The sequence below is a fragment of the Uranotaenia lowii genome, chromosome 3, assembly GCF_029784155.1.
Source record: "Uranotaenia lowii strain MFRU-FL chromosome 3, ASM2978415v1, whole genome shotgun sequence".
NCBI classification, from domain to species: domain Eukaryota; kingdom Metazoa; phylum Arthropoda; class Insecta; order Diptera; family Culicidae; genus Uranotaenia; species Uranotaenia lowii.
In genome coordinates, this window is record NC_073693.1 from 118,864,502 (window position 1) to 118,888,131 (window position 23,630).

General features: G+C 32.7%; 1 protein-coding gene across 25 annotated transcripts in view; it reads right to left on the minus strand.

The window, feature by feature from the left end:
* The window catches only part of LOC129755407 (gamma-aminobutyric acid receptor subunit alpha-4), a 706,839-nt gene that overhangs the window by 473,901 nt on the left and 209,308 nt on the right, over positions 1 to 23,630 (minus strand). For all 25 annotated transcript variants that reach the window (XM_055751878.1, XM_055751872.1, XM_055751879.1 and 22 more), the window contains exon 2: positions 16,382 to 16,407. The gene's annotated coding sequence lies outside the window, so the exon portion shown is untranslated. The remainder of the gene's footprint in view (positions 1 to 16,381; positions 16,408 to 23,630) is intronic.

Consider the following 23,630-nt stretch of genomic DNA (forward strand, 5'->3'; position numbering starts at 1 on the left):
ACTCAATTGAATTTTTCAACGTTTTCTTTCAAAAACAAATACACTCGAAAGATGGATAATGTTGCTGCATACATTTAGGGGCAAAAATTAAAAACATTTCTCTATATTTTTTGGCCTCAAAAACAAATAAAATTTTACCTTCACGCAATTCGCTGAGTCCTCGTACTGTTCCCATGTTCTTTTTTTCTTCAAACCTAATCATTTAATAGAGTTTTTAGCCATTTTATTTTTATTTTTTTTTCATGGAAAATGTCCATTTTTTTCAATATCCAAAAATTATCATCAAATGACCATAAAAACAACATTTAAAGTTAACCTAAGCCAAGAAAAAAGTTGAACTTTCACATTAAACAACCCATTTGCTCCTAAATGCTAAAATTTGATCAGGAGAGATGTTTGTTTGTGAGCCCTCAAAAAACCAGATATTTTAAGATTTCAAAATTATATTTTAAGAAATTTAAAAAATCTCCAAATACAAACCAAATTTAGCTTATGTGTAACTCAATTTACAGGCTTTCAAACGTAGTCAACAGTTTTCAGATATATTAACTTTATACTTAGTTAATGATGATTATCTGCAAAAATTTCATGTTGATCAAAGTTCCCCCAGTTTACGGTACTCATAAGCAAATTGAATCTCAAAATTTACTCTTTTTTCGCTCACGGAAAAAAAATTCAGTAGAATTTTTCATAATATTTAAATTTTTAAGAACACGTTACCAATACTAAGCTTTCAAAATTTTAAAATTTAATAATGATAATGATATGAATGTGGTTCGGAAAACTTTTAAAGTTAGTTATGATCTGCTTTGTTGAGACCTTCGAAACTTTCCTAAACTGAAGATAGAGTCCGTTCGAAAGCTCACAACGCTCAAGCAACTGTGGAGATCAGTTTAAAAATCAATGGTATTAAATTACCAAAAACAATTGGAAAAATAGCCGATAATGTGATGGAAAATACAGATAACAAAGAGTACCAAACTTTACATTTATCCGAGGTGCAAAACTTTAAGAGCTATTTTTTACCGATTGGATTCGAATGCAATTATTATTTTTTCTATTATCATCTTGTTTTCGAGTTAACTCCTAAAAATAGGTAAAAATTCATTTAAAAAATGTGTACTTTTTTGGTAAACTATTGAACATTTCAAGGATTTTGAAAACAAACTTTTAGTTCAATGAACAGCTTTTCAAAAGAGCGCGTAAAATTTTGTTTTCTGAGAAAATTGCAACAGTATTTAGTTTTCGTCAGTTTTTTCCAATCCTGCAAAAATATGCTAAATTTAACGGAATTTTAGAAAAAAGTTGTAAGCCAATTTGAATCTTTCTAATTTTTAAAAGATTAGATTACATTAGATTTATTAAGATTATTATTTACGCATCAATTGTGGGTTTTATATTTTTTAAGCATTAGTTGAATCGTGTCACAGTCTGCAACAAAGTTATTAAATGAGTTAAAATCTTCAATATAAAATACTTAAAGACTTCTTGAATGAAGTTAGAAATAGTTGTGATCTTATCTATTCTAAGTTCTAAAAATTGTAAGATTTAAATTTTTGTACTTAAAACAAATAAATTAGAAATTTTTCACACGTTATATCACTTAATTTAGAAGTGATAGATAAAATCTGACAAATGATTTTAATTTAAGACACCACCATATTCTAGAATCAGTTTTTAAATGATAGGCAGCAAAAATGCTGTTCCCCTGTGAATGTGTCAAAATTTGTACAATTTTGAAAATTTAAATTTTTTGATTGGACTTCTAATGGAATTCAGTGACGGTAACCTTTTTGTAAAATTTCATCATTTCAAATCAAAGTGATTCCACCGACTTTCATTTCGAATGAAGTTTATGAAGATTTATGTTTTTTTTTTTTTCAAATGATATGAACCAAAGATAACATTCAATACTGAGAACATGATAATTTCAAAAAGAGCTTAGCGGGCCACAAAAAGACAGTCGCGGGCCAGATGTGGCCCGCGGGCAATGGTTTGGCCACCCATGCTCTACACTCCGAAAATAAATTTTAGTAAACCAAAAAAAAACAACTGATTGCCTCAATTAGACTTATCGGCAATACTCCATTCCCATTTGAATTTAAAATTTAATGGAACTGGATTTAACAAGATCGATAATGATGATTCCGAATAATACAAGATAAGGCAATATAAAAATATTTTTAAAAACAACAAAATTAGGCGTACTAAAATCAAATCAGGTAAAATACTATCAAATGTATAAAAAAACGAAATAAAAAAAAACAGATTAATTAAGACAAAAAAGTGAAAGAGGTTCAACAAGAATAAAGTAACTAAAATTTAATGTTTAAAGACAAAACAAGATATGATATATTATACTGAGTCATGGTAAACTAAAACAAAACCAGATTTAACAAAAAGAAACATGTATGTATGTATGTAGATAATCCACCATGGGTGCAAGGATTCACCGCAGTTTCGCCAACGTATGCGTTAATTTGCATCCTTTTGATTTTTAGTTCGGCCAATCTTCAATGCAAATCACCACATACCCGACACCATGGCTTCGTGTGAACTGACATGAAATGAAAATGTTTCGTGTAGGTGTATGTCTTACTTGTAGAACGAGCAAACTGTTTTGCAGCCGTATAAAATTCATAACATATTTAGAGTTAAGAATCTACGACAGGTATTCCGCATCCGTGTAGATACCTGCCCAGCTGGCAACTTTTTGTACGTTCTTATATAATATACTCAATCAATGAAATATTTGTATGGTAAAATAATCTTACCTTTTTACCTGTCTTACCTCTAGACACTCTCAGCTAACCTGTAGCTGGAACCCACCTTGTTTAATTTCAGATTTAACAAAAAGAAACATATTAAAAAAATCATATTAGAAAACATGAAAATGCCTAACAGATTATCATGCAACAAAATAAAACAGAATTTTACTAAATAAAGCCAGTTTACACAGGATTAAACAATCAAAAATTAAAAAAAATTATAAAAAAAGAATCAATTTGTTTTTCTTTCAGAAATATGTTTTCTCGATTAGTTTTTTTTGGCTTGTAGGGGAGATAAGGGCATAACGAGCACCCAGGGCATAATGAGCACTCCTTTTATCTACATAAGTACGTAGTTTCTTAAACAAATTTTCATAAGGACTTGTTTCGTACTACCTGTAGTATTAATTTTTCACCAAAAAAGAAATATTCTTTTCATATTAAAAGAAATATTAAATAATAACCAGCTAGGTTCTCAAGTGACGAAAATATTATAATTTTTGAGCACCACGAAATAAGCTTTTATGACCTTTAAATCATCTTGATCTGAAATGTACGCACTGCAATATGATCTACACATTGTTTCTCAATTTTCAACATCATAAAATTATTGATTTTTCACATTAATCAATTTTAAAACGCTTTTTTACTTTTATTTGTTCACTAGAGGCGAACAGAGCACTATCAATGAAGGCATAATGAACATTTTCTGCCGGGGAATCTAGCAGCGAATTCAACTCGATGAAGTCAACTGAATAATAGAGCTACAGCTTTAATTGTTTCGTCTGTCGATTTGGCCAATTGGTAAGGTGTCGGAAAGGTAATCAGTAGACTCGAGTTCGATTCCTGTTCGAGAAAATTTCATTTTTGCACATACCATTCATGACTGATTTTTTTTTTTATTGTTATACTAACAATGATGGCTAATAGCATCAAAGCATCATCCGTCACACAAAACACCAGAAATATAATGTATGAGCATGTGTTCATTCTTTGAATTTTTTATTTTGTAATTGCTTCGTTTGATAAATCTACGCCTCACCGTTTAGTGCAATCATGATCATAAATGATAAATGAAAAAAAAATCACCTCGACCAGGAATCGAACTCGAGCCTACTGATTACCTCTCCGACATCTTACCAATAGGCCAAATCGTCAGACGATACATGTCAAGTAGTAGCTCTATTACTCAGTTGACTTCATCGAGTTGAATTTGCTGCTAGAATCCTTGGCAGAAAACGCTCATTATGCCTTCATTAATGAAGCTCATACTGCCTCGGGGGGTTTCTCATTATACCTCTACAGTGACTAGTTTTCAGCTTTCGGCAAATTTTTAAAATGCATTTTTAAACGTTTTTATCTACTTTTTCAAGTTTCATCCAATCATGCAATAGACTATTTGAGTGTCTGAACACAAAACAATGATATAATTCACATATTACAGCTTTTCTCTATGGTTAAATAGGCGTTTTCCTTAAGGTGGCCATTATACCCCCATCTCCCCTATACTCCAAACCCTTTTTCCTCAAATCAATTTAAAAAAAAACCAAAAACAAAAAAATAACTTATTGCTAAGGTTGGACTAATCGGCAATACTGAAGTTTTCTAGTGAATCTTCATTCCATATTCAGCATTAGGTTTAAAATTCAATTCGTTGATTTGAATAATATTATGTATTTTCTTCTCTGGGATGGCGTGTGATGAAAAAAAAAGGACTCATGGGGGCAACTGATGGCTTGATCCAGCCCTGGTTCCAATATATTCCATAGATATTTTTATGAACCCTTCTTTATGTGTATCATCTTCTTAATTCAAAACAAAGCATTTCAAAGTATTAAAAAATCAGTAACAATTTTAGCTTTATTACGGCCAGCGCAACATCGTTAGGACTATGGCATTAATCTTCATAAAAAGCTAAGGCGCATTCTTTATATCACCAGAACCCAAATGAAGCTTAAATCAGTTTATAAACATCATCATGGCCAATCTGATAAAATCAATATTTCGTAAAATATTGGCCATCAAAGCTAAATAAAGTTTTTATAATGTTTGCAATTTTTGTAATTTCTTTTGCTCCTTCAGTTCTCCGGTTTTTTTTTAAATTTTTTTGCAGACATCATGATGGTTGATTATTGTATTGCATTGAGAAATGATCGGGTAACAAAACAGTTGTTTTCAAAGTAGCCTCTTTTTTAATGCCGGTTTTTAAGATTTAAGGTAAAATGTGTATGAAATAGTATCTCAAAATAAATGCGACTCGTAAAGGGTGATACGGTCAAAATTTGGTCAAGGGAAAACGCGTGTAAATCGGTGAAATTGTTTATTTAAAAAATCAAATTAAATTTCTTTTTCAAGTTTATTTAGTATAAAATTCAGGAAAAAACATTCAGTTAGGCTTCCGCTTTACCAAATTCGAATTGCCGGGCCATACGCTTAACCCCTGCCATCAGATTTTGTACAGCCACCTTGTCCACTTTCTTCGCCGCAGAAAGTCAGTTTGCCTTGAACTGCAGCTCGTCCTTAGCAGTTTTTTTAGTCTTCTTTAAATTCCGCTTAAAAATAGCCCAGTATTTCTCAATTGGGCGGAGCTCTGGCGTGTTGTGAGGGTTCTTGTCCTTGAGAACCACCTGCACGTTGTTGGCGGAGTACTACTCCATGGCCTTTTAACCGTAATAGCAAGATGCCAAATCCGGCCAAAACAGGAAAGGCAGCAGACGTTTGTTCAAACACTCTTTCACGTGAATTTCTTGGTTGACAGTCCCGGAAGCTATGAAAATGCTGCTTTTCAAGCCACAGGTACAGGTGGCTTGCCAAACCAGATATTTCTTCGCGAACTTTGACAGTTTCATGTGCTTGAAAATATCTGCTACCTTTCCCCTTCCTTTTGCCGTATAAAACTCCTGTTCCGGAAGCTGCTTGTAGTCGGCTTTGACGTAGGTTTCGTCGTCCATTACCACGTAGTCAAATTTCGTCAGCATCGTCGTGTACAGCCTCCGGAATCGCGCTTTGGCCTTCGAATTTTTTTTATCATCGCGATTTGGAGTCACTACCTTCTTGTAAGTCGATAGTCTGGCTCGTTTTTTGGCTCGATGCACGGTTGTAGACCATACACCCAGCTTATTTGCGGCATCTCGGAGAAAGAGGTTGGGGTTTCGCTTGAAACTACCGGCAACTCTTTTTGTCGTTTCAGCGGCTTCCGGTTTTCGATTTCCCCCCGATCCAGACTTCCTGGCTGTCGACAAACGTTCCCCAAACACTATAATTACATTTGTTACGGTTGATTTGGAAACTTTTAGCGATTTTGCCAGCATAGCGTGCGAGTAGCTTCGATTTTCGCGATGCGCGAGCAAAATTTTGATACGCTGCTCTTCTTCCTTGGACGGCATTTTGACAACTGAAGAGTGAATTCCAAAGTCAAAATAGGAGCAACATTCTACACACACATACACCTTCAAAATGAGGGGTGTTCAGGTTTTTTAAATGCAAAATTGAAAGATATACGTTAAGTTGATATTGACCAAATTTTGACCGTTTCACCCTTTAGTATCTTTAGAAAAAAATGTTTTTAATGAATTATTCATTTTAATGAAAAAAAAATATCTCGAAAAAACAATTTTAAATTAAGCATCGGATAGCTTTATTAGGATCATAAAAATGGGTGTTTGAAACAAAATGGTTTTTTACGGTCTTATTAGAGCAATATAACTTTGTCGTTTCTCTCGCAAAGCAACAACCTACATGCGTAGGATGAGTTCATCATTTCTGAGTTGCTAATCACAAGTACAGTTGATAAGGACAGTATTTTTCAATGAAATCAATCTCGGAATGGTCATATCTGACCGGGGACATGAAACCATAAGTTGAAGTCGAATTTCAATGTCTGACGCCATATTTAATTCGAGATGGCGGGTTCCATTTACTTTAAATTGAAAATGCTGTAAATGACTGAAATCGCATGTGACCTCCACAATATGAAAGGACAGAACGATAAGAAAATTAATTTTTGTTGCCATTTTTAAATCTAAGATGACGGCTTTCACATTACTTTAAAATTCTGTAAATCAGTGAAAATCACATGAGATCTTCACAATATAGGTATTGAGTAAAAATGGTAAACTAGAAAAAAATGAATTTCATTATCTGGCGCCATCTTAAATACAAGATGGTGGCTTTCCACTGAACTTGAAACGCTGTAAACTCCTGAAAATCTGATGAAATCCTTTCAATATGAGTATATATCGAAAATGTGAGACAATAAATATTCGAATTTCCTATTTGACGCCATCTTAAAATCAAAGATGGCAGCTTCCGCTTAACATTGAAATGCTGTAAATGACTTAAAACCTTCGCATGAAACCTCAACAATATTAGGTGATCTTTAAATTGCTGTAAATGATCAAAAATCTCATGAAAATTAAATCAAACTTTGAATGTTGTTTATCCTCCATAGGTGCACGGATTCACCGCAGTTTCTATCTAAGTATGTGCTCACATGCATTCTTAGACCATGGCCGTAGGAACGGGGGGGGTTTTGGGGGTTAAACCCCCCCCATAAGGGTCCAAAAAAGCAAGCGAGGTATCCTACTCTATACTCAAAATTTTAAATTCATTATCAGATTATGATGAAAGAGCAAAGATATTCATCTATCTGAACTATAAACTAATACAAAACCACAAAAACCCATTTCACGTTCAAAATTCTGCTACAGTTTTTCAAAATTTTCTCACTTGTTCATAGAATAAGAGTGTCAGATTTTTTTCAACACGTGTTTTATATAAAAACTAGGTCAAATCCGGGTATTTGCTTTCAAAATTGTCGACCAGATGCAGGCAAAACCGGTCAAAACCTAGGAATTGCTCATCAAAAATCTAGAAAAACTTAAAAAACCTATCATGAAAATTGTTTGATACTTGCTGCAAAAATTTTGAACTCATAAATAAAAGAAATTACAGCACATTTTTTTTAAAGTTTGATTTAAGAATGAGAATGAGAACAAACCCGGCCAAAATCCGGACTTTTCCCAATTTTTATATTAAATATCCGGGCCAATCCGATTAAAACCGGGAAATTTGGCAACCTTATCATATAAATTCCGGTCTGACTATTAAATTTTAAATGAAACCCATTTTGGAAGTTCTGGTTCCATATTCCTATAACCAAAATTGTATTTCTACATATTTTCGTATTTCTGATTTTGTATCAAGTTTGGGATTCTTGATTTTCAGTTCGAATAATCATAAGAAATTGGGAATCAAAAGCTGCTTTGAAATTTTTGTTCGAATTCGGTTTTGCATTTCATATCAAATTTGAATCATGTTTTTCGAAAATCAAATGCATTTTAAATATTTGTATAAAAGTTTTCCGAATATGGAAAAAGAAGAAATTTATATTATATTCAAATTCGAAGTTCTTAAACATTATTCTAACACAAAATATAAACATTTAAAGCTTCTAAGTGGCGATCCAAAATTGAAAACCAGATTCCGATTCATCATTCGAATTCAAATTTAAAATCTGATTCACAAAACAGATTAAAAATAAATAATTGAAATAATGAATTAAGATTAAACCAGCACTACAGAATTTAAATAATGGATTCATGAATGGGGGCTCTAAGATTTGGCTCATGAAATTCTGATCTGGAATTAAGTTTCGGGAATCGTATTTCTTATACATTTCGAAAAAAGATTCAAAGTTCAATTTTGAATTCAGATTTAAAATTCAGAAGAAGATTTAGCTGGTGAATGAGTTTTTCAATCAACATAAAATTGTTGTGAAACTCAAAAGAACATAAACTTAAAAATTTGCTAGTCAATTCAATTTCCAGATTTCAAAAATGTTTAATCAGAATAAGTTTATACTCACATTTCAGCTGAAATCACAAATATAAAGAATAATTTGAGTAAAGTTTTGATTCATGCAAAATACTTTATTTTAACTTTATTTTAAAAAAAATCATCCACAGGATTTTTAGTATAGAATTGATTCTTTATGTAAAATATTTCCTGATTAGGAAACATGTACCTGATCTTCATCTAAAAAATCTGCACAATTTTTTTTTATTTTTCCGATGTAACATTATTAATGTTGCAGCTTTTTTAAAAGCCAAATTTTAAACTAAAATCATAAATTTAGTTCAAGTTTGCATCGAGCAAATTTGATTCGAAAATTTTTTATATCTTAATTTTTTTTAGGATAATATTATTTATTTTCATCAAAGATTAAAATCTTGGAATTTGCAAAAGAGTTTAGAAGATTGGGCTTGTTTGATTTCAGAATAGAAAAAGTATTTTTTTTAAGAAATTGACGACTATCCTAAAATATCTTATTTTATGCTCAAATCAAATAACTTTTATCTACCAGAATTTTATACAAAATCAAAAATTTTAACCTTCGATGAAAGAAATTTTCAAATTTTGTTTCTAGAGATTTCATTAAAAATAATTTAGCCCACCCTTTAGGCTAAGGATCACTTTTATAAAGTTACATTTTTAAGGTTTTATTAATGACACTTTACCATCCTTGTGGCATTTGTGTCTTCTCTTAAGTAACAATTTGGAGTGTTGTTGGACAAAAAATCATAGGTAAAAATTAGTCACCAAAACCCCCCCCATGAGTCGGTTCTTCCTACGGCCCTGTCTTAGACTATTAGGTTCGACAAATTTCCAAAGCAACGCGTAGGTACACCATCATACCCGGACCCCATGGCTTCGTATGAACTGTATTGCGTGTGTTAAATTAAGTTATGGGATTCAAGCCCAAAAGTTTTCTTGCCTATACCGGGAATCGAATCCAGTACGCCTGGCATACCAAAACCAGACTCGCGCCAGTCTATCCGCTCGATCACATCGGCGCTTATTAGTTATGAAAATTTAATAAAACTTTTCAAAAAAATATAAAAACAGAAAAATAAGAAGAAGAAAAACTAAAAGAAAATAATTGAGAAAAAGAAAATAAAAATGTATTTAAAAAGAACGAAGAACAACTAAAGTAAAAAATAATACAAGGTAAGACAAAACAAAACAAATTCAAACAAATAAATACAAGAATGGACAAAACTAGTAAGATTAAGGTGCGTATGAAAGATACTGGATTGAACAAGATCGAAAATGATAATTGCAAATAATACAAGATGGAAATGGAAAAAGTATAAAAAAGCTAAAACTCAACGTTTTAGAATAAAAAAGGAAGAATATTAACAAACATATATTAAAAAAATAAACAAAACAAAAAATAATCATATTAATAAAAGCAAAAAGGGTGAAAGAGGTGTAACAAGACTGATAGAAAAAAATATAAAGAAGAAAATTAAATTTTAAAAAAAGAACACCAACCAGAAAGATAAAATAATGAAAAGCAAATTAAATCAGCGTTAACATGACTGATCTAGGAAAAACAAAAAATCAATGATAGAAAAGGTAAAACAAAACAAAAAAAGATGGAAACTTGAAAAACTAGATAAGAGTAGTTAAAAATGATAGAGGAAAAAAAATGAACAAAATGAAAGTTGAGGTCAATCCAAAATGAAGGCATCCGTGAACTGCTAATGTTTTTCAATCAAATCTCTTATTTGTTTTTTTTAATGTCGTATAGCGTCAAGTTATCTCTTGTTTTAACAATTTTATTTTTGTTTAATTTGTTTTCTAAAAAAATATTTTGTATTTTTTCGTGTTGTTTCATCTTGTTCGCCTGGTTTCACCTTTGTTCCTTGTTTTGTCTTTTTGATCATGTTTTTTTCTGTTTTAACAACGTTTCATCTTGATCAATTTGGTTTGATCTTATTATGTCTAAAAATTTTCTTGTTTGCTCATGTTCTATGTTCATGCTAATGTTTTATTTCAAATCATCTCATTTTGTAATGTTCTATTTTGTTTAAGTTTGTTTTGTATTGAAGTTCAATGATTATTTTAATTTAACTTAGTTAATCTTGCTGTATCTGATTTTGTCTAGTTTGATTAGTTTTATCAAGCTATAATTGTTTTTGTTTTTTTATTGTTTTATCTTTTTGCATTTAGTTTTATTTATATCAGCTATTCAGAGTCGTTGAGCCATTTCACTCAATATTGTGGATGGTTCATGCAATTTTCAGTCATTAACAGCATTTTAAATTTAAACGGAAGCTCCCATCTTAGATTTCAAGATTGCGTCAGATAGCGAAATTCGACTTTTTTTCGACCTTTTACCCAATACTCATATTGTGGGGATTTCATGTGAGTTTTAGTCATTCACACAGATATATTACAAGATAAACGAAAATCGCCATCTCGGATTTCAAGATGGCATCGGCATAAAATTCGACTTCTTTTTGTTTATCCCTTTCTCCTAACACGAACATTTTGGATGTTTGCTGACATCTTTAGAAATTAACAGCTGTGTAAAGAAAAGCCGAAACCACCCTCTTGGATTTATGATGACGTCAGACAATAAATTTTTACTCCTACAAGTTGGCGCTTTCTATCAATGCTCAAATCATAGAGATTTTCATGTCATTCCCGGTAATTTGAAGTATTTCGAAGATATTTATATAAAGCAACACATCCAATTTATCAAAAATTCATAAAAATGGGAATTCAAATTCGAATACGTGACATCTTAAATAAGCGTGTCCTGTTTTGACATTTTGATCTAGAGCTGTCACTTAATTTTCTTACGGTTGTGCGTGCTATAATAATTTTTTTTTTAAAAAAGCTTTGAGTAGAGTTCATAGTAAATATTTTATTGGAGTTTCAGTTGAGCATTCATAACTCTTTCAAAACAACAAAGACAGCAAACATAAAATCGCATTAGAAATGATAGCTCAAGTCGTAAACAACGCTTCTGTGAATCGCAACTCCTACCAAATCAGTAAAAGGTCGTAACAAGTTGAGTTGAAGTCAGTTAAAACCGGGCAATATAAAAAGTCTGCCATGTTTGCAGATTTTGAAGACGATTGGGCTCCCGCGTGGGCTTCAAGTGAGAGAACTGTCTTGTTGTACTCTCCACGACTAGCAGTAAAACCAGATTGATAAAAATCATATGGAGTTTTTAAAGAATGATCCAATCAGAGAAGCAGCAAATTTGCAACGGTTCGCATGCATTGAGAGCAAAAATGTATGCTCTCTCTCATTCTTCATTCTTTCAGTATGTACGAATAGAATGGCGAATATCGTCTGAATCTTATTGCTTTAGCCAAAAGTATGTATATTGACTCCACTCTGGAAGGTAAATGCTGTTTTTTCGGGTTTGTTCGTTGTTGAGAAATATACCTCCAAAAATGTTTGCTGGGTATTTTGTAGAAGCTTTATTAACGTAATGACAAATGGTTGAATCAAGAATCAAAGCATTTCTCATGACTAAAATAAATCATCTAGTTGATTTAAGCTGTGTTACTTGAACTTTGATTCAGTAGCTTACTTTAAGAATTAGGGATTGAAAATATTTAAATTCTTTAAAGTAAAACCCAATATGCGAAATTCCACAACATATTTAGACTCATACAGTGTTTCAGTCTTTCAAATGTTTTCACTATTTAAAGATGTCTGATGTAAAAGAAAAAATGTTTGGACCAAACTTAGCCATGTAGTCGATATATTTTTCTAAAATGTTTCTTACAAAAAAAATTTTACTCATCATATTCTTTGAAAATCTAACATCTCTTCATAGATTCTTTTTTCAATGATTGAAATTATTTCAACCTCGGCAATTGGAGTTGCTTTGTAACCCAAAATTTATATAACACAATTGATTGCTTTTATAGTTCATGTCAAAATCATCAGCTAACTTGATATTTTGAAGACTTTTAACTCTCAACTCTAATGCAGAGTCGTATAAGGTGTCTTTGTAAATTCCAAAGTTAAATTTGTCAATTATTCGTTTAAAACCTATACATGACACTTTTTATTCTATTGAAATTTATATTGAAAAATGAGGAGTTTTGGCAGCACTGGTTTGTGCTCAACGCGATTCGTTTCAAAGAAATTTTAAAGACAATTTTCCAGTTTTTTAGTAAAGTTTAATTAAATCTGTTAAGTGCAATCGTTAAATGAAACGTCTGTGGTTGCTTTAAGTGCAAAGTTATTGGAAATATCTAGTGCTTTCATAGTTATTCGGGTTTCAATTTTGTGTGATTTGGTTTCCGGATGACGTTCTAATATCAAATGCTAGAAAGACTTCGAAGATTCAAAATAACGTCAGATGGCGCTAAAAGGGCTTTCAATGAGGTTGTGGTCCTTGATATCGATAACCGTTAGCGCCACTTTCTAAAAATGTGTGAAGTTGCCAACTAGAATCCAAATTTCGATTCATTCAAATCGTCGTGCGACATCGTTTTGAAAGTGGAACCTGTGATATGGAAAAGTGATTTGCAAGTTATGAAATGGAACGTGTAATAGGGAGAAAATGGAATTTAGCTCATTTAGCTTTGGTTGATATGGTTGAAGCGAGAGGGCAGGAAAGGGGCGGGTCTTAATTAGTGTTGTGATGACGGGAAAAACATTTGAGAGTGAGAACCAGATGGCACTAGTTAGCGATCGACTATCGCTACAATCGGGTTTTCATCGATATCATGTTGCCGGATTACGAAAAGTGAAAGGAATAGCAAGATAAGTACATCGTTCATCATCATATTTTGGGTCTATTTTTGTAAAATCTTTTGTACTTCTGTACATAGGAGATCATTGTCTCGGTGCTTTTCCCATTCCCCATTGTAGAAAAATCTTGACTGAAACTCTCGAGCTGGAATCGATCAACAATTTATCGATGAATCAGGTGTTGATAAGATAGAGTTGCCATTTGCTTCGTATTTTTTTGCACACATTCTTCGCAGTCCCGTTTTTCATTCGACATTTCTTCTAGGTACTTAATAAATTAAAGTTTTATTAGGTTTAGATATCTAGTTATCCAAATCAAATAAAATTTGCTTGCTTTTTAAATGAGTCATGAGCAGGAGTTAAAACATCACCAAAAATTATTCACAATTTGTTTTGATTCATTAGACTTGTTTGTTTCCCAGTTTAATATTTTCTTAATTTTATTTTATGTATATCTATTAACGTCAATTCTAATTGAGCGATTGAAGCATTAAAAATTAAGATATTTCGTCGATACCACCAAATCTGCATGTCTCAACCCACGCGGTCTTTGGTTTCCGTTTCTAAATAATAATTAGGGAATTCAAAAATTGAGTATTTTTATTAAACCAAAGCAAATAACTGAACTAAACCTGACGAAGATAAATAAAATTTAATCCGCTTCCATATTTAAGTAATCATAAATTGAGAATTTAGAGCTGTTACACTCAGAAGAAAAGGATACCTTAGAAAATTTTTTTGGACAAAAATATTAAAAACTTATTCCTGGAAAATAAGTATTTTGCGTCGATAAATTATGGAATGGTAGATAATAAGTTTGCATGACTTATGAACATAATATGAAAAACAAAAATAAACAAAATTTGAAGAATTGAATATGCATGGATTTTAGGTTTGAATGGTAACCAGCATATTATAATGTATTTTGAAGCTTTATAACTATGAGTATAGTGAATGATATGGAAAGTAAATTTAAATTTTTATGACTTCTTAGTTTTATACTAGTTGGTTCATTTTTTCTTCTCTGTAATAGCAGAATCAACATGAGGCAAAGAATAGATTCGTATTGATGAATTTCCAAAAGCGACCTTTATCAATTAAAATAACGTGGTTCCAGTTATTTAACAACACTTAAAGATAACGAATTTTTAATCATAACTATACTCTCTTCTTTCTGAAAAGTCGTTTTTGAAAATACATTAATATAACAGGAATAACAGCTAGGAAAATAAGTTAGCTTGAAGACGGTTTTTTAAAAAAAAATGCTTTATTAACGATGATTGAATTATTGATTTTAATCACTGCCTCATAGATAGAAATAGGAGTTTCCTTAGGAAATACCTAGGAGCATAGCATAGAAGGTGTAGGAAAACACGATCGCACCATGAACCAACATGGATCCTGATCAATAACCTCTCCTCTACTAACACAACCCTTTCCTTGGATATTTGAATATAGATTCGCAGACGTACAGACGGTTTCTATAGCTGGCGATATTGACTTACCTTTGTGTCTGAATTTTTCAAAACTAGTTTTTGGATTATATAGATATGAAAGGTTGTTGATTGAACCTAAAAAGTATCACACTAACATTCCTTCCTGTTTCCCCCATTGACTACTAGGACGTGGCCGGCGCCGTTATTGATCATTTTCAAAGGGAGAGCATGAGTTTTGTGCATTGTGAATGAACTGCTAGTCCCAAGCACCATTCTTTTGGCCCTTGCACAAAACTGATGGCCTCGATCAATCACGGAGTAGCAACCATTGGCGAGGTAGAACTTGTTCTGCTTAGCCACGCCAGCGATCATGGAATTGGAAATGCGTAAGTTGTGCAAAGCTTAATCAAATATGTTATCAGAAGTCTATTTTAAATGTTGGTGTTTAAAAATATTCACACAGCATTTCGAGTTCAATGATTTAAGGTGGATATGAGTAGTCAAATAAGCTAAGCTAAGCTATTGAAATTTATATTGAAAAATGTTCTATTGTTTTTAGCTTATTAGCAAATAAGCTAAATTAAAATCAAATTATTTCCAAGGTAAAAATAGTTTCATTTTTTCGTTTCGATTATAGCCGGTTTACCATCTTAATGACATTCGCGACTTTATAGTAACGTTGCAGTTGGTGGACAGATTATTGGAAAACTTATCCGGTACAAATGTGTTCGATGTTTACTCTTGGGATTGAACTTAAAATAATGTGCTCAGGAGATAACTGCCTTGCCAACTGAGCTGTATCTCCAGTCCCATTTATTTCATTGGTTTGACAATTCTCTCAGTAGAATCGTTCAATTCGATCCCCATTTGCTTTGATAAATGAGGAAAACCTTTAATCGGTATTATGACTAACTAGGGAATTGAATTTGCAATTGAAATTCAAAATTGCTACGAGAGTTTATTATTAAACTCAAGCACAATTATGCTTGATTATCAGTGATTTGAAGAAGGCAATGGAAACTTTGCACCCACGAGGGAATTTCGAAAAGGAAACGCGTTTCCCGTTAACATTTATACTCATACAAACTTGCAAAAGGTGTAATCACATAGCTTTCCGGAAACTCAATTGAAGCATGATGATGACGATGTGGAAATTGTGGAAATCGTATGTCCGCCCGCCGTCGTCGTCTTTCGACGGAAATACCTCAATCAATTAAGGAAGGCAGGAAGTATTCCAGCTGCTCGGAAGTTTGCGCGTCGATTTGCGGTACTACATTCGAGTTGTTTTAAATTTTATAACCCACCGCAGCTCGAACTCTCATAGGAGCTGGCTACCAAGAAACGTTCGCTGAATTCGAAATGAGGTTCGAGCTGATCAATTAATCATTTAATTCACCCGAAATCGCTGATTGAGGTAGCTTCCGTGGGGTTGTATGGCACCTTGCAGCAGTGCACACGGTGAAGATTTATTGGTACCCAATTGAAGCTACAGTTGCTTCGTGGAGCAGATTGTTAAACTTGCATGGTATAGCCAATCATTCTACAGTTTTAAGTCAGCTGTGTCTTTACACCTTGAATGAAATGTGATTTAAAAAAAAAATTACTTACCAGAACTTTCAAATTGTTGTTTGAACCTGTAAAGAAAAAAAAAATTAAGTCAATTGTTGTAAGACTACATTAAATAGTGTTTTTGACTGCGATGAAATAACCACAGAATTTTCAACCCTTGTGTTTCCCAAATACATACATACGTAAGGCTATCCCCTTCAAAATCCAATCTACACCCACTATGGATGAAGAAACAACCACCAAATAAGCTACCATGATATGGTCACCTAAATAAAAAGGAGCAATAAAAAAGGAGACATTGTCAATGACAGCTCCTGCGGCTGCCTGTGTGTGAGTTTCCGGTAATGTACCCACCCTCCCACCTTCTTTTGTGGTACCAACTATTTCCGTATACTACAGGTCGTAAAATAAACCATGTGATAGACGCATCGGCTCCAAACCCCGGCCGGCACCTTTTCACCTGGGGCTCCATAGAGTGCCCCCAAAAAAGTGATTTCTTCCGCTCGTAGACCAATATAATGATAATAACAACACAGTTCCAAGGTGCCGAGGCTGGCCGAAGGATTGCGTGCAACGTAAATTACTCGGTACACCTTTCATGGGTCCTATCCCTTCTGGCCAGTGATGCCAAATGAAAATATTTTTATATAAGTATACTGTAGTTGCTTAAAAAAGCTAATAATTTGTTATTGTAACACGCCAATTTACTCTGACATCTACCCAAAATTAAACTTTTAATAGGTAATCCTAATTTGCTCAAAACTTCTGACAAAAGATAACATTTTTCAAACCGGATAGCACTTAAATTAACTAACATTTTTAAGAACACTTTCACATTCTATGGGAAGGGAAATTTAATTTCATCAGCTAAATTTAATCTTTCTATATTTTGATTTTTTTTTCTGCAAAACGAAAGCTAGCGCAAATAACACTAGAGAAAAAGAATTAGAAAATTACAGATTTAAACAAAACACTTCGAAAAATTTGAAGTTAGTTTTTCTTTCAAAATCAGGGACTGGCGAAATGAAAATCTGGATACGTTAAAGAAACTTGGAAATTTGGCTCAAGATATGACCTTTTTTTGGGTGTCGTTCCACAATTCCACTTCACCAATGTTATCTAATGCAGTTCCTGACTATTCATTATTCATCACGTTCATAAAAATTCGGCAAAATTTGGCTTTTTTTCAAAACTTAGGGAAATACAATTTGCGTATCAGGTTTTCAGGCTGAACCACAGAAAATCAGGCAAATCCTGAAATATCAGGCACATTGGCAACTATGCTCACAAACAAATACAGGTGTTTATGCAAAAGTACTTATGTATATCAAATCAGGTGAAAAACATTAGTTCACGTTTAACGTATTAGCTTGCCGCAAATTTTTTTTGTTCATATTTTTGTTGAATGCCGATATAATTTTAATGCGTTTTAATATGCTTTTTCTGTTGAAAAATAAGTTACACGCATTTGAAGTTCAGCTCGTTTTCTTTCGATCGAAACAGTGAGAAGAAAAATTTCTTTAAATCTAAAATTTACTCTAGACAAAGATTAAAATATGGAAAATTCTTTGACCTTTAAAAATCAAATTTTATGATTTTTGCATTTGGATTCTAACGGCTCAAATATAATCAAATAGTTAAAAAGTTTTTTTATACGTTAAGGTAATAAAATAACATTTCTGGCATTCCCGATTGTTCTTTAGTTTGTAGTTGTTTAAACTAGTGCTTTTCTTTTCAACAGTTCATCTATCTTCTATTATAAAATATTGTCGTGTAACGGTGTTTGTCTCTACACTCCTCTGAAATCCCTCAACCTATTCTCACGAAATTATTTTTGAAATATTCTGTAGACATGAAAAAAGGTTTTTATAAAATTTAATAACATGAAGTTATTCCAATTGCCCGCAGTAATAGAATTTATAAATGTTCTTGCCAATATCTGAATATTTATGATAAAAATTGAGAGAATTCATTTTCTGAATCAATTTTCAAGGTCTTTTGCATTACGGCATTCTGTAAAAGTGGAGTACCAAACCTGAATTTAAACTGCAGAAAAACTGCAGACATATTAAAAAAAAAGTTGATTTGATTTATCGAACGAACAAGAAAACGTATTAAATTCATTTTAAAGCCTTAACATTGGCGCATCAATGAATAGATTGAAAAAAAATTGTGTTTTCACAAGTTCAATAAACGGGACAAATGTAAATCTTAAACTTAGAGATTTTTTTTGCCAACACTACTGAATATTTTACTTTCGACGAGAGTTGCTTAGAACTTATTTAGTAATGCAACGAACTGTTTTTTTAAGATAATGTACATATTTGTCTTATAAATATGAAAGTTGAATTCTCGGAGTAAAAATCTGATTTTGAGGTTTTGTGTCAGTTTCACATGGAAAACTCCAGAACATTTAATTAATTCATAAAACTGTCGAAGCAAGATCAGATTATTTCTTCTCGATGTATTCAGATTTCAAACCATGACAAGTTCTGTTAAGCAATAAGTTTGGAAATAAGTTTGGTATAGGACAAAAATTTTTCCAAACTTGATTTTTACAAGAGAAGGTATTTGGGTACCATATATGTTTCTCTGATTACTACAGACCCGTTAGCATTATACTGCGGTGAAAAGGGGGAAATATAGGGGGTTCCAGTTAAATTTTATCGTATAAGCTTACCCAAGTAACAATTTTAGCTTTATTATAGTCAGCGAAACTTCGATGGGACTATAGCATTAATCTTCATAAAAAGCTACAACTTCACCAGAACTCTAATAATGCTAAAATCTGGCTATCCTAGAAACGGCATTATGATTTTTTAGATCTTAGTGAAATATTTTTTTTTTATTTACGACCGTTAAGATCACCGCTGGTTTTATCTTTTTGGGGTTTTCGTTGATGTTGTTCGGTGATGTTTGAAGAAAAGATTTGCTTAGTTTTTACGTTTCGGTTTACTGTTTATTTCAACCATCTTCAGAAAAAGAAAGCTATTTTTCCGCCTGCTAAGGTCGTCGCTTAAATTGGAAAAAAGCGACGACCTTAGCAGGCGGAAAAATAGCTTTTTTCCTGAAGATGGTTGAAATAAACAGTAAACCGAATCGTAAAAATTAAGCAAATCTTTTCTTCAAACATCACCGAACAACATCAACGAGAACCCCCAAAAGAAAAAAAATAAAAATAATAAAATAATTATGCGTTAAAATTTTCCACCAAAGCTTTAATAAAGCTATTATGAAACATTATAAAACATACAATTATCCAAGTTTTTTTCCAGCAATCATGATGGTTGATGAATGATGATAACTTTATTGAGGCATGATCTCGTAAACATAATAGCCAAAAAACCTATGTTTTAACCATACTATGAGCATCTTTTCTCCTGCCAGTCATGATTTTCGGTAAAATGTGTATTCAATAATATCTTCCCAGCAAACATTTTAGGGAGTATATCGCAAGAACAATAGAATTGATCACACAATTATACCAGATGAAATGATTGTATTAAACTTATCAAAAAAGCATATAGCTACAAAAGTGGAGGCGATTAATCTACAATGACAAGATTCCAACGATTCGATTTTCCCACAAAACGCCAAATAAACGATTTTAAGTAATTGGAATAACACGAAAAAAAATTCCCCGACCGAGATTTGAACTCCAGTCCTCTGAGTTCGCAGTCCGGTCTCTTACCACGATGCCAACTCATCAGTTGATAAGTTTTAAGCTATAGCTCTATTTATAGGTGAGATTTTCTTTTTACAAACCGGTCAAATGAAGAAAGGGAGAGACCGTTAGAGTGTCAATCGATGGACCGCCCATTAATCGTAAATCAGTTAGATCAAATCGTATATCGAATTAGCATATTCCCAACTTATTGGAGACATATTTACGAATTGACTAGACTAAACCTCTATTCGACTCGAATATTTTTGGGCAAAGCTTATCGTAAATGAATGATAGAAAATCACTCAATACCAACTTGTTTACGATGGTTATTGAAAATGTCTTGATATTCGATTGGATTATCATTTCTATTACGATTTCATGTTAGCTGGGTTGAAATAAACGCGTCTTATCAAATCTGATGGGCAATCATGATGTAATTGATAAAAAATGGACTGAAAAAGTATTTTCAAATGCTTGAGATTGTAAATCCATCAATTTGTCGTCATTTCGTGGCTTTTCAGTTTGCAACTAACATGCTTTATAGCTTTATTATAATCAGATAATTGGCTAATTAGTTTTATAATGGTTTTATGAGAGCCAAAAAGCATAAATTTGATGTTTCTCTCGCAAGCCAACCAATTACATGCTTAATATGAGTTCCTCATTTCTGAGTTGTTAATCATTAGTACAGTAAATAAGGACAACCTTTTTGAATAAAAAGAGATTGGTTGTGAATGATCCGTGGAATGAACCATGAGTTGAAATCAAATTTCGTTGTCTGACGCCATCTTAAAATTCAAGATGGCGGCTTCCGCAGAACTTTAAAATGTTATTAATGACTTAAAATTGCATGAAACCTCAACAATATTGGTACTGTAAAACGGGGTAACTTTGATCACCGGGGTAGCTTTGACCAAAAATAAATTTTTGCACATTATAATCAATAACTCAGTCTAGGAATAATTGTTCTTTATTTAAATCTTCTTCTATAACCTGCTCAAAATTAACATAACAATGAAATACAGATATTAGATTCTGTCTAATCTTTTTTTTCTCCGACCAACGTTTATTTCTCTCTTTTTATTATGATATATTTTTTAGTCTTAATAATTGTTTTAGTGTTACACAGTTGGTAAAAATGGTAAAATATCCAGGTAAAGGTAAGCCTTGAGTGTTTTGAAAAGGTAAGATTGAAACTTTGCTATTGCATTACATATCCTTTCATTTATAATTTTAAATATATAACTATAAGAACGTTCAAGCAGTTGCCAGCTGGGCAGGTATCTACACGCATGCGGAATACCTGTCGAAGATTCATAACATTGAGAATGTTATGAATTTTATGCGGTTGCGAAACTGTTTGCTCGTTCTACAAATAAGACATACACACACACGTAATTCATTCATTACATGACAGTTCACACGAAGCCATGGTGTCGGGTATGTGTTAATTTGCATTGAAGATTGGCCGAACTTATAATCTAAAGAATGCAATTGAGCGCATACGTTGGCGAAACTGCGGTGAATCCGTGCACCCATGGTGGATTATCTACATACATACTACATACATTATAATCAATAACTCAGTCTATAGTTTTAATTTTTGAAAACTGTTTTCTAAGGCTTTCAACTATTACTTAGGTATCAAATAGGCAAAATTTGGTTTGCATTTGATTTTTTTTTCTGTTAGTAAAAATGTAATTTCTAAATCTTAAAATATCTTATTTTTCCAAGACTCGCAAACAAACAGCTCTTCTGATGAAACTAAAAAGTATTAAGAAGCAAACGGATTGTTGAATGTGAAAGAATCAGTTGTTTCCTTTGTGTATGTATAGTTATAGTGCTATTTTTATAGCCATGTAGTGATAAACTTACGATTTTTGAAAAATAAGAACATTTTTCAAGAGTAAGCCCGTATTGGACAAATACGAAAGGGCTAGGAACCCTTTCAAATGGTTAACTCTGAATGAAAATTGAAAATGGAAAAAGTAGATGGGCCTAGAGCAGGGATGAGCAAACCTAACATCGTCTAACATTTCAGACGAAAAGGTTTTTGAAATTCTAAAATAGTAGTGATTTGACACACAATAAAGCATGGGTAACGTCAAATCTGGACGCATTAAACGGTGCTATGTAAACGAAATAAAAATGTTTTGTACTCAAAATGTGGGGTTTTTACTGCACTTTAAAGGAAAAATAATTTAAAAAAATACTCCGATGTTGTTTTGATGAAATTTAAAACTTTTCGTCGAGTACCACTTATCATAGTTTAGACACCCTATTCGCTGACCTCAGAGGCCATTTTGTTCCACAATCTCTTCATCTCTGTTGCCTCCCGAGTCGTGCTACCATTCTTCTTCATCTTCTGCTTGACAATTGCCCAAAATTTTTCAATAGGGTGGAATTGAGGACAGTTGGGCGGGTCGATGTCTTTTTCGACAAAATCACCCCGTTGGCCCGATGTAGTAGTACCTTTGCTGTAGTGGCAGCTCGTTAAATCTGGCCAAAACTTAACTGATTCATTGTGAGATCTAATGTACGGAAAAAAAAGTTTTTCAAGCACTCCTCCTTGTACATTTCGGAGTTCATGGTCTTGCTTTTCACAAAAAAAAACCGGGGGTTTTCGTCCGCAAGTGCAAATATCTCGCCAGATCAAACACTTTTCTGCAAACTTATCGGCAATAACGAATTTGAACTTGATGGGGACATCATCCCAACCATTGCCTTGTAAAATTTTTGGCCAGGATCCTGCCCAAAAGCAGATTTCGCGATTTTTGGACCAAACCACGTCGGGTTTTGGACTTGGGTGTCCAAAGTTAATTTTCGTCTCGCGTCTTCCATCACGTTTAACTTTTTTGAAACAAAACGAATTGTAAAGAAATTTTCAGCACCGATAGAGGAAACATTCCAAAACAAAGTACTGTCAAAACATTCCAGATCCGACAATTGAGAGTGTATGGTATAATAAACAGTGCGCCCAGATTTTGGATGATCCATGCTCTGTTGTTGAATTCCTCTCCATTTACCTTCGTTATTTGCCCTACCGTAATCCGGGGTAATACTGAACACTTACACTATTCAATATTTTTAGATTATTTTTATGTAAAGAGGAGTATGGCTGTAAAGAACACTAGGAAATAAACTATCAAAAATGCAAAAATGAATAAGTTTAAAAATAATGTTATCAAAAGAAATTTATGAAAAAAGTCACTTTTAGGTTTTTCTTGAATTTTTCTTGAATATTTTGTTCTCACGTGAGGCAAATCAAATTCCAATGTATGGAGCTTAGGGGAGACAAGGGTACAACACCTATAGGCCTGGTAAAGAATGATGCTAATTTAACCATAGAAAAAAGCTTTTATATGTAACTTACATCATTGTTTCGTGTTCAGACCTTAAAAAAGTCTATTTCCTAACTGACTGATACTTGAAAAAATGCATTTAAATATTTTTTTGCCGAAAGCTAAAAGTCAATCACTCTAGGGGCAGAAAGAGAACCTATTGGAAAGGTGTTGGGGAGATAATCAGAGAACTCGAGTTCGATACCTGGTCGAGGAGATTTTTTTCATTTACTATTCATGATCGATGCATTTTGCACTGAACAGTGAGTCGCAGATCCAT